The sequence below is a fragment of the Arachis duranensis genome, chromosome 1 (assembly GCF_000817695.3).
Source record: "Arachis duranensis cultivar V14167 chromosome 1, aradu.V14167.gnm2.J7QH, whole genome shotgun sequence".
In the NCBI taxonomy this organism is placed as follows: Eukaryota; Viridiplantae; Streptophyta; class Magnoliopsida; order Fabales; family Fabaceae; genus Arachis; species Arachis duranensis.
In genome coordinates, this window is record NC_029772.3 from 98,047,762 (window position 1) to 98,058,352 (window position 10,591).

Consider the following 10,591-nt stretch of genomic DNA (forward strand, 5'->3'; position numbering starts at 1 on the left):
TAAGTTTACAACAGAATATTATTTTTTATTTAAAAAAAAAACTCAAAATCAAGTTGAATAAATAATTAACTCCAACTAAATTAATTATCGTTGTTACTATTATGAACCATTGCTATCACTTCCTTCTTTTTCTTCTTTCTTTTTTTCGTTTGATTTCTTTTTTTTCTCTTTTTTTTCTTTTTCATCATCATCTTCTTTTTTTTTCTAATCCTCGTCCTCGTCGTCCTCCTCATCATTCTTGTTTTATGTTCTTAATAAGAACATGTATCATGGTTAAAAAATTTTATTGTCAAAGTTAAGAAACTTCTTATTCTTCTTCTTTTATGCTTTTAACAAGAGCATGTGTTACGGTTAAAAAATTTTGGTGTCAAAATTAAAAAAAATTTGATGTCATAGTTAAAAATTTTTGGTGCTATTTTTTGATAAATTTTGCCTAACTCAAAATTCCTCCTCATCATTCTTGTTTTTATGCTCTTAATAAGAACATGTATCACGGTTAAAAAATGTTATTGTCAAAATTAAAAACTTCTTATTCTTCTTTTTTTATGCTCTTAACAAAAGCATGTGTTACGATTAAAAAATTTTGGAGTCAAAATTAAAAAATTTCTTATATCATAATTAAAAATTTTCGATGCTATTTTTTGATAAATTCAGCCTAACTCAAAATTCCTCCTCATCTTTTTTATCACTATCTTTTTTTTAATTCATTTTCTCCTTCTTGTTTCACCTTTTCGTAAAATTTTCTTGTTTTATCTTGTTAACAAGAATAAAAATAAAAAAATAAAAAAATACATAATGTTCTAAAACTATTAAAAAAAATTCAATAACAGCAACAACAATAAACAATAATAAAAAGAAAACATACAAAAAAAACGTAAAAAAAATATTTATATTAAAGAGCATAGAATACGGAATTTACTTAGTGGAGAATTAGAGCTAGTTTAATAAAATATTTATATTAAAGAGATTTTTTTATATAAAATCTATCAACTATTAAATAAAATAAAATAAAACTATATAAACTACTTATTTAATTAAAAATCAATATACATTAAATATAATAAAAATAAAAATAAATATATGCACATGATATTTAGATGCTTTTTAAAATAATAAAAAAATTCTATTAACATACACCTTAAAAATACTTATTAAAAATAATATACACACAACGTTTTAATAAAAGAAAATTTTACTATACTGATAGCAAAAGTCATCATGTAATAATGATAATACGTGCATAATGGAATGGTGATGCGTATATGACAGCATGTAACAAGAGAATACGACTAAATCCCCATAGTGGTTCTCCAGATTCAGCCCGTGCACCAATTTAGCTCCTGAGATTCCAATTGCACTGTTTATGTCCCCCAGATTGCGATTTCGTCACCATAATGGTCCTTCGGAGAATTTCCGACGTGAGTCAGCGACGGCGTTGCTTATGTGGCAGAGCCACTACCACGTTGGACATTCGGAACGACGTCGTTTCATGGGGCAAAACGATTGAAAGCCCACACGTCGCCGTTTTGATCACAGTGAGTGTAGTAGTAACTTGGATGTGGGGTTTGACATTCGTTACGTCTTCTCCTCCATATTTTCCCACCTCTCTCAACGCTTGGTCTCCTCCTCCATAATCAGTAGCAACGGGTAAGGGCACTGCTGCCTGGCTTTTTAACATTGCTGTACTGAACTTGGGGGAAGGTTCGTGGTTCACCATTGAAGCAACGACTGAAGAACCGTTTAAGCTAGCTTCAAGGTACAAATTTTATATTATTTTTTTTAATTTTTTGGATCATGTTTTATTCCTGATATGGCCGATTGTTAAAGTTACTTGAACAAGATGCATGTAGTTTGTGTTAGAATCCACTGCTTGTTAGGGTTTTAGTGTTTTCCTTCTTCAAACCAGTAATGCATGCTCTGTTTCTTGTGAAAAGAACAGGGGTAATCTCTGGTGGTGTGTAATATCTAAGTTATTTGTTGTTTTTGTGTTGCATGCGTGGTAAATTTTAAGCATTTCCTCTGTTATGTTGCAGATGAACGCCGAATTGTTAGACATAATGTTTCATAATGGGGAAAATTTTGAGAGGGGTAAGGATGGGAGATGGACATACACACCTGACAATAAGCATTGTTTAGGTGATCTGGATGTGGACAGGTTGGATGTATTTTACCTGAGAAATTACTTCAAAGAGCTAGGCTATGAGACCATGAAGGAGGTTTGGTGGCAGGTCCCTGGGATGAGCCTGGAAGTAGGTTTGAGGCGTTTAGACTCTGATAATGAGTTGAGAGAGCTGTGTTCTCATGGTGGAAAGAACAATGGGGTAGTGGATGTCTATATTGAACATGGCATTTCAGAACCTGAAATAGTACAAGGAGAGGATGTTGTTGTGCATGTTGATGACCAGGTGAGGGATCTTGGAGAGCAAGCCAAGTCAAATGCCAGGATGGTGAAAGACCCCCCTGTCAAACCTACCACCGAGAAGGACCCTCCTAGGAGTTTAAGCATGGTAACATACAAGCCCCAAGCTAAAGAGGCGTTACTGAAGAAGAGCAATGTGAATTCTAACATGGAGTCCCAGCCTAAGGCTAAGTCAAAGTCTAAGCCTAAGACAGTTTCCAAACCCAAACCCATGGCCAGACAGAACAATGTAACTAGGACTAGGAGATACTGTCTGAGGTCTTTAGGAAAAGGTTTTTCAAAAGCAAAGGAAAATGCTGGTGACCATGTTGTTTTATCCTCTGACTCAGACTCTCATGACAGCTACGAGAGTGTTGAGGATGAGGCGTATAAGCCACAAGAGCCGGATGATAGCTCAGATGAATCGGGCATTGGATATACTGTTCCTTCACAGAAGAAGAAAGTCAAGAAACCCAATGCAAGGAAGAAGGTCCAGGCTGAGAGTGGAAAGGAAAAAGGGAAGGCCAAGGTCTGTGTTGATGATGATGGATTTGTGGAAGACGTTTCTGATGAAGATGTGGACATTGGATTTGTGGGGGGAGGTCTAAAGGGGGATAACCATGACGCTTTTGATCCGGGGTCAGAATCGGATGGTGGCAATTCGTGGCACTCTTTGGAGATGAAAACACCACCTAATTCAGAGGATGAGCTGGTTGGAGAAGAAAGTTCAGAGGAGGTATTTCCGGTGTTTAGACAGGGTGCTAGGTTCGGGGAACTACATTTAGAAGTCGGGATGAAGTTCAATATCAAGTGGGAGTTCAAGGAGGCAGTGAGGGAGTTCACTATACAAGAAGGGAGACGGATAAGGTTTAGGAAGAACGATGGTAAAAGGGTGAGGGCAGTATGTAAGGTGAAGGATTGCAAGTGGGTTGTCTACGCATCAAGGGACCACGAAGATAGTTGCTGGCAAGTTAAGACTTTCTTCAATGACCATACTTGTCCACGAGAGGATAAAAACAGGGCAGCAAATAGAAATTGGGTTGCAGGTAAGTTGGTAAAAAAACTAAGGAAATATCCCAATTTCAGGAACTGTGAGGCTACAACATATTTCAAGACGAAATATGACTTGTCGCTCAATAGGAACTCTATATCACGGGCACTGTGTGATGCTAGAAATATAGTCTATGGGGATGCCAAGGAGCAATATGCTATGCTTAGGGACTATGGTGAAACACTATTGAAAACAAACCCGGGATCAACTGTTCAGATTTGCACAAAGCCACAGCCTAGTGGTGAGGTCATATTTGAGAGGATGTATGTCTGCTTGAGTGGCTGCAAGTCAGGTTTCAAGGCTGGCTGTCGTCCGTTAATTGGACTTGATGGGGCTTTTCTAAAAACTGTTTTCGGGGGGCAAATTCTATCGGCTGTTGGACAAGATGCTAATCATCATGTCTATGTTATTGCCTGGGCAGTTGTGGAAGTGGAGAACTTTGAGAATTGGAAGTGGTTTCTAGAGTTGCTACATGAGGATCTTGGAGACTACAAGACCCATGGGTGGAACTTCATCTCTGATATGCAAAAGGTAATTTCTTAATCCTTACTCTCACATAAGTTTAAATGTGTAAAACTGTGTTAGCTTGATGTAGTGCATATAGTGCAGTATACTGCCATATTGTGATGATACCTAATATATAATTGTTTGATACAATTGTGAAGATACCTTTGTGGTATACTATTGTTTGATATAATTGCTTGATATAATTGTGATGATACCTTTGTTTTATACTATTCTTTGGTATAATTGTTTGATATAATTGTTTAGTGCATAAAGTGAAGTATACTATACCTCTGTGGTGTGCTGTTAGGGTCTGCTGCTATACTGTCAATATTGCTCTGATCTAATTGTTTGATTATATACTATACCTCTATGGTGTGCTGTTAGGTACTATTATGGTGAAGGATTTGCAAAGTTAGGGACTATTATGGTTATCGTTATGCAAAGTTAGGGACTATTATGGTAACATAATGCTTGATATCTTCAGGGATTACTGCCTGCTATGAAAGCCGTGATGCCTAATGTGGGACACCGATTCTGTGTCTGGCACTTGTGGCGAAATTTCAATAAGCAGTGGAAGGACCTGGAGCTTAGGGGACTGTTATGGGAGTGTGCTAGAGCTACAACATTTCAAGAGTTTAAGGTACATAAAGCCACTTTTTTTGAAACTGGAGTTAGCTTACATGAACTTCTTTCCCAACTATTAACTGTTGAATTTTAGGAATACATGGATAAGATAAAGCGGTTGAACGAGGACGCATGGAAGTATCTTGACAAGTGGCCAAGGGAGGCATGGACGAGGTCACAGTTCAGGCACAACCCAAAATTGGACTCGATTTGCAACAACGCCTGTGAGGTTTTCAATTCAAAGATCAAAGAAGCAAGGGACAAGCCTATACTTACTCTTCTAGAAGAGGTGAGAATGTTTGTCATGAGGACTATGGCTAAGAACAAGGTTAAGTTGGACAATCACCTGGGGCTGTTACCACCCGTAATCAAAAGTAGGTTAGAAAAGGTGAGGAAAGAGTCCAGACATTGGCATGCTATATGGTCTGGAGATACTGGATATGAGAAGTTTGAGGTCCATGGGCGTCCAACAAACCATGTGGTAGACTTGGGGAAAAGATTATGTACCTGCCAGTTCTGGATGTTAACAGGTTATTTTCTCCCACCCACTTACCTTTGCTCATTTAATTTTATACTAGTGTTATAAATAATTTTTTGATTTAACTTAAGCTGGAAGTAAACTGGACTTGTAGGGATTCTATGCGTTCATGCTTGTGCAGCACTGGCCAGAGTCAACAAGCACCCAGATGATTTCTGCCATAAGTTGATAACCATGGAGTCTTACAAGGAAATATACAAGTACCACATCAATCCTATACCTGGCCAAGCCTTCTGGGAACAAAGTCAGTTTAACAAGCCATTGGCACCACCAATCAAGAGGAAGCCAGAGAATCTTCAAACAAAGAGGAGGAAGGACTCCGATGAAGGCACAAGTTCTAGCAAGAAATCTAAGCCACTAACAGCCTTGAAAAGACAGCTTCGGCCTTTCACATGTAAGTACTGCTTGCAAAAAGGTCACACCAAGAGAGGATGTGAAAAGAAAAGAGCAGCTGATGCTGCGGCTGCTGCAAAGGCAGCAGAGGCTGCTAAAGACCCTAAAAATGCTAGTGCACAAGCAACTGCAACTGCCCAGGCCACCACAACTGACACTGCAACTGCCTCTGCATCTGCCAGTGCCACTGCAACTGCTACTGCAACTGCAACTACTACTACTACAGCTACGGCTAATGCTAATATTACCATCAATTCTGCTCCTATTGGTCAAGCTTCAGAAATTGATCTGTCACAGCCAATTTGTTCTGAACCAGAAGACTCTCAAAAGGTACCATTTTAATTCTATAATAAGCCTTTGTAATTCATGGAGTAAAAACTCCGAAAAAGGTTTAGTGAGTGACAATGTTTGGTATTTATTTCTGGTTTGAAATTTGTGTAGTTCACTGAAGTAACCGGGGAACCAGCCACAAGACCTGCCAAACTGCCTACTAGAAGAAGGTCACCTCCAACAACCCCTTCTACAGCACTGGACCCAATGAAGGGTGCGAGTTCTGCCACTGCTTCACGATTCACAAATTTTCTGAAGTTTGTGCCGACTCCTGGATTTAAGTACCCCCGAAAGAAGTGAACTTTCATATTAGGACATTAGGACATTTTGCTTGTCAAGTGTTTGTTTTTTGTTAAAAGATACAGTGACTGCGCTCACTCTAAACAATAGTTCATTTTCTTGATTACTAATCAAGTATGTCATGCTACTTGTTCAATTACTTATGGTTGTAATGTGTTAAAACTATGAATGGTTTGCCGTATTTTGGTATCGATCAATTAATACTGTCCATGGTTTGGATCAATCTTGCTGTTTCTTATTTACAAGTTCTTTTACTTCATCCAACAGGATATTATATTATATCAAAGTAAGATGATTTACACAAACCTTGTTATGTTACCACATAACAGTTTCATTCATTAATTTGGGAACTACATTACATTGACATGTTCTCAACCCTTTAATAGCACCAATCCTACAAAAACAACAATTACTAAGAACCCAAATCCAAGAACATGAGTTATGAATTTCAGATTCCTAATGTCTGCCTCCATCTTGCCCATCCGCCATGCAAAGTTCATCTTCCTGTCACCATCATCATCTCCTGCAACAGCTCCTTCAGACAACTCCTCTTGCACAGAATCAGTCCAGACGAATAACCCACACCATGTTTTCCCACTTGTCTGCAACCAACCAAAATAATCAACAACAAAAAAATTTTCAATCAGCTACAAATTATTAAACTTTACTCACATTATAGTTGGGGCAACCAAAGAAGGGCTTGTTAGGATGCGACTCCGTCCCAAACCACCTTAGCACCGGGCGACAACCACAGCCGCACCAGTCCGGAACCCGTCCCTGCCTGCTTCGCGTCGTGCTTCTTCTCCAGTTCTCCGTCGACGATGACCGGTTGGAACTTCCTGCAACATGGCTCCCACTTCCTCTCATAGGGGACAGCTACTGGTGTGCAGAAGAGAGGCAGAAGAAGACGTTGATCGAGAGAACCACATTGAGGGGAGGCCAACAAAATTTTAGGGTTTAAACATGAAGAAGGGGACTACATTGGGGAATTTAACCACACAATCCACGTCATCTGTACACTACGGTGTCCAACGTGGCAGTGGCTGTGCCACATAAGCAACGCCGTCGCTGAGTCACGCTGGAAATTCTCTGAAGGAACATTATGGTGCCGAAATCGCAATCTGGGAACATAAACAGTGCAATTGGAATTTCAGGGGCTAAATTGGTGCACGGGCTGAATTTGGGGGACCACTATGGGGATTTAGTCAAGAGAATACCGTTTATGCTATTAGCGTTGAAGTGTGGTTAGGAAATAGTTATCAGAATCGATTCCACAATTAATCCGGTCAGGTACTAAGTTATTGAGTTATTTCAACCGATTATTTTATTTTAATAATTATATATAATTAAAAAATAATTAATTTTTAAAAAAAGTAAGTCTAAAATAAAAAATAAATTAAATTAATTAAACACTATTTATTAGAATAAAAAAAATTTTAAATTTACATGACTAAAAAAATTAATACACAAATTATTAATTAAGAGATATTTAATGATTAATAATATATTTATTAAAAGACACTATGTAATACAAACGGGAAACTTGTCTTAGTGGCTGAAGGTTCGAACCCCCAAAGCGCCTGACATGTTTTCTAAATTTTTGAAATGAGCTGATGCTGACATCAGCGGTTCGATCGGTCCTATTCGAATCATGATTTAGTCCAAATTTTTTGAATTTGATTGGTTCGCTTATTTTTTTGGTTAAAATATTAATTCGGCCCGATTTATAATTCGATTTATTAATTTTTCGGTTGAATCAATTAGTTCCGTCCAAATTTGATAACTATAAGTTAGTGTCCCGTTTATGATGACAGTGCATGGCGTAGTGGGATGGCGACACGTGTCAATACGTGGCGTAGTGGGATGGCGACGCATGGCATAGTGGGATGGCAACGCGTGTCCAGTATGTGGCGTAGTGGGATGGCGACGCGTGTATGGCAGCATGTAACAGGAGAGCACCGCGTGGAAGTGTGGCTAGTGTCCCCTTTTTTATTTATGGCATAGAGATTAATTATATATAATTAAGTTATTATATAAAATAGATATATGGGCCCAACTTTTTTTGGTGTAATATTTATTTGGTAGTCCGTAGACATTGGTAAGATGATTTTATTGAAAAAAAATGAATAAATCATTTTAAAGAAATATTACAAAAAAAAAGAGTCATTCTAAAGAAATATTTGTCCACCATTTTTTTCTACAAGAGTTTTATGGTGCAGACCAACAAACTATTGTTTAAATTGCATAATCTTCTTCTTCGCATTTTACTCCTAACTTTAAATAAAAAATTAGTTTTATATATTGTTTCTATAAAGTCATCATAGTTTTATATTGTAAGACTAACCTAAAATTTCAGCTTAGCAATGAAATAAGAAAGGCATCATAAGTCATGACTGGGATTCAACAAAAAAAATTATTTAAATGTTATGAGTAATAAGCCATGATTATTGATACAATTATGCAATATATTTGGGATTTATTGCAATTTCTTCGATGAAATTAGACAAATTTTTATATTATTTACAAATTATTTATAAATATTCACAAAATGCAATTATGATTTGGCGAAATATATATTTTGTTGAATCTAAAAAAAGAAAAATCTAAATTTTATAGAAATATATAATGTAAAAAAAATATTTGAGAGCATGTTATTAATATTTAAGACATACGTGTTTTATGATTATTTATTATATAAATTATTAAGAGAAAGAACATTTTTTCGAGGAGATTGTAATTATTATTATTATTATATAACAACTTAATTATGTATAATTAATCTCTATGTCATAAATGAGAAACGGGAACCACACTAATAGCATAAACGGTGTCCTTGTGTTACATACCGTCATCATCACATGATGACTTTTGCTATTAGTACCGTAGGATTTTCTTTCATTACTACGTACTTTACTTTTGCTAACATTTAAAAAATGTTATCAAATCATATTAAAATATTATTTATATATATTATTAATATTTTAATAAATATTAAATATATTTTATGTTACTAAAAAGTTTTATTAATATTTTTTTTTTAAATTTAATAACATTTAATAAAAATATTATCATAAATCTTCTATAGTAATATTATGAGAAATATTACAATATACCTTTTTTGGTAACACTTAAAAAATATTACCATAAATATATTTTATAACAGATAAAAAAATGTTATCATAGATATTTTTTATAACACTTCAAAAAATATTACCATAGATATTTTTTGTAACATTTTAAAAATATTACAAAAAATTTTTAGTAACAGTTTTTTAGTTATATTATACTATTATTTATTTTATATTATACACAATATAAATATACTAAACATAATTACTACAACATGATATTTATAGCACTTAAACTTTATGAACATTTCATATTAAAAAAAAAATGATACAAATATTTTACCAATCACACAAGAGAACAAATATTTAATACTGACCAATGATTCTAAGTTTCTTTCTAAACTTGAAGGAGCTTCAATCAAAACACAATCTTTAATTTCACCATCACAAAATATTGGTCTTTTCACTCTGCGATATCCATCACTACTCCCAGGGACGGATTTACATTCAATTATGTGGGGCGCCCATTAAATTTTGATAAAGTTTCATATAGGATACATAAAAAAAAAAATTTCCCCCACTTAAAAAATAATTTTGATCCCACTAATTTTTTTTTCTTGATTCACACACTTCTCAGTGTATAGGAATAAAAAAAACTCAAAACATAAATATTAATCAATAATAAATATATAAAAATACTAATATAAAGCAAATTAATTCAATTTTAATAGATAAATTTATTATCATTAAAAACTGATACACTACAGATGTTAAAATAAAATATTTTTTATTTATTAATCCGGTGCTTAACAAATTAAAAAATTAAATAAATATAATAAAGAACCAAAATTTAGCTCCACTAAATATTTTTTATTATAAAAGATTTAAAATATATTCATAAAAAATATATTTAGTTTGTTTAATATTATAAAAATAATTTTAAATTTTTGGTATGTTTATGTAAATAAATGTTACTAAAGATGAATTTTTAAATAATTGTTCAATAATATATATATAAAAAGATATTTAATTGTATTGACAATTGAAAAAAATATAAAACCTATTTAACTTACTATTTTAGTGTTTAAATTTATTCCTTAGACAGTTTAAAAATTAATTATATTTTACAATAATAAAATATAAATATAAAAATTATTGTCATATTATATATATATTGTCCTCACTAATAAAATTTTCTGAATCCGTCACTAACTGTTCTCTTCTTCTCATACTTGACTCCCACCAAATAGCATATTTTCATCAATTAATCAAACTACAAAAGCATTGAAAAAGGCCATAATGCATACAAATTAAAATATAAAGTTAAAAGAATGTAAACCTAGATAAAAGATTACAATAATCCACATTTACAAATGGGTAGC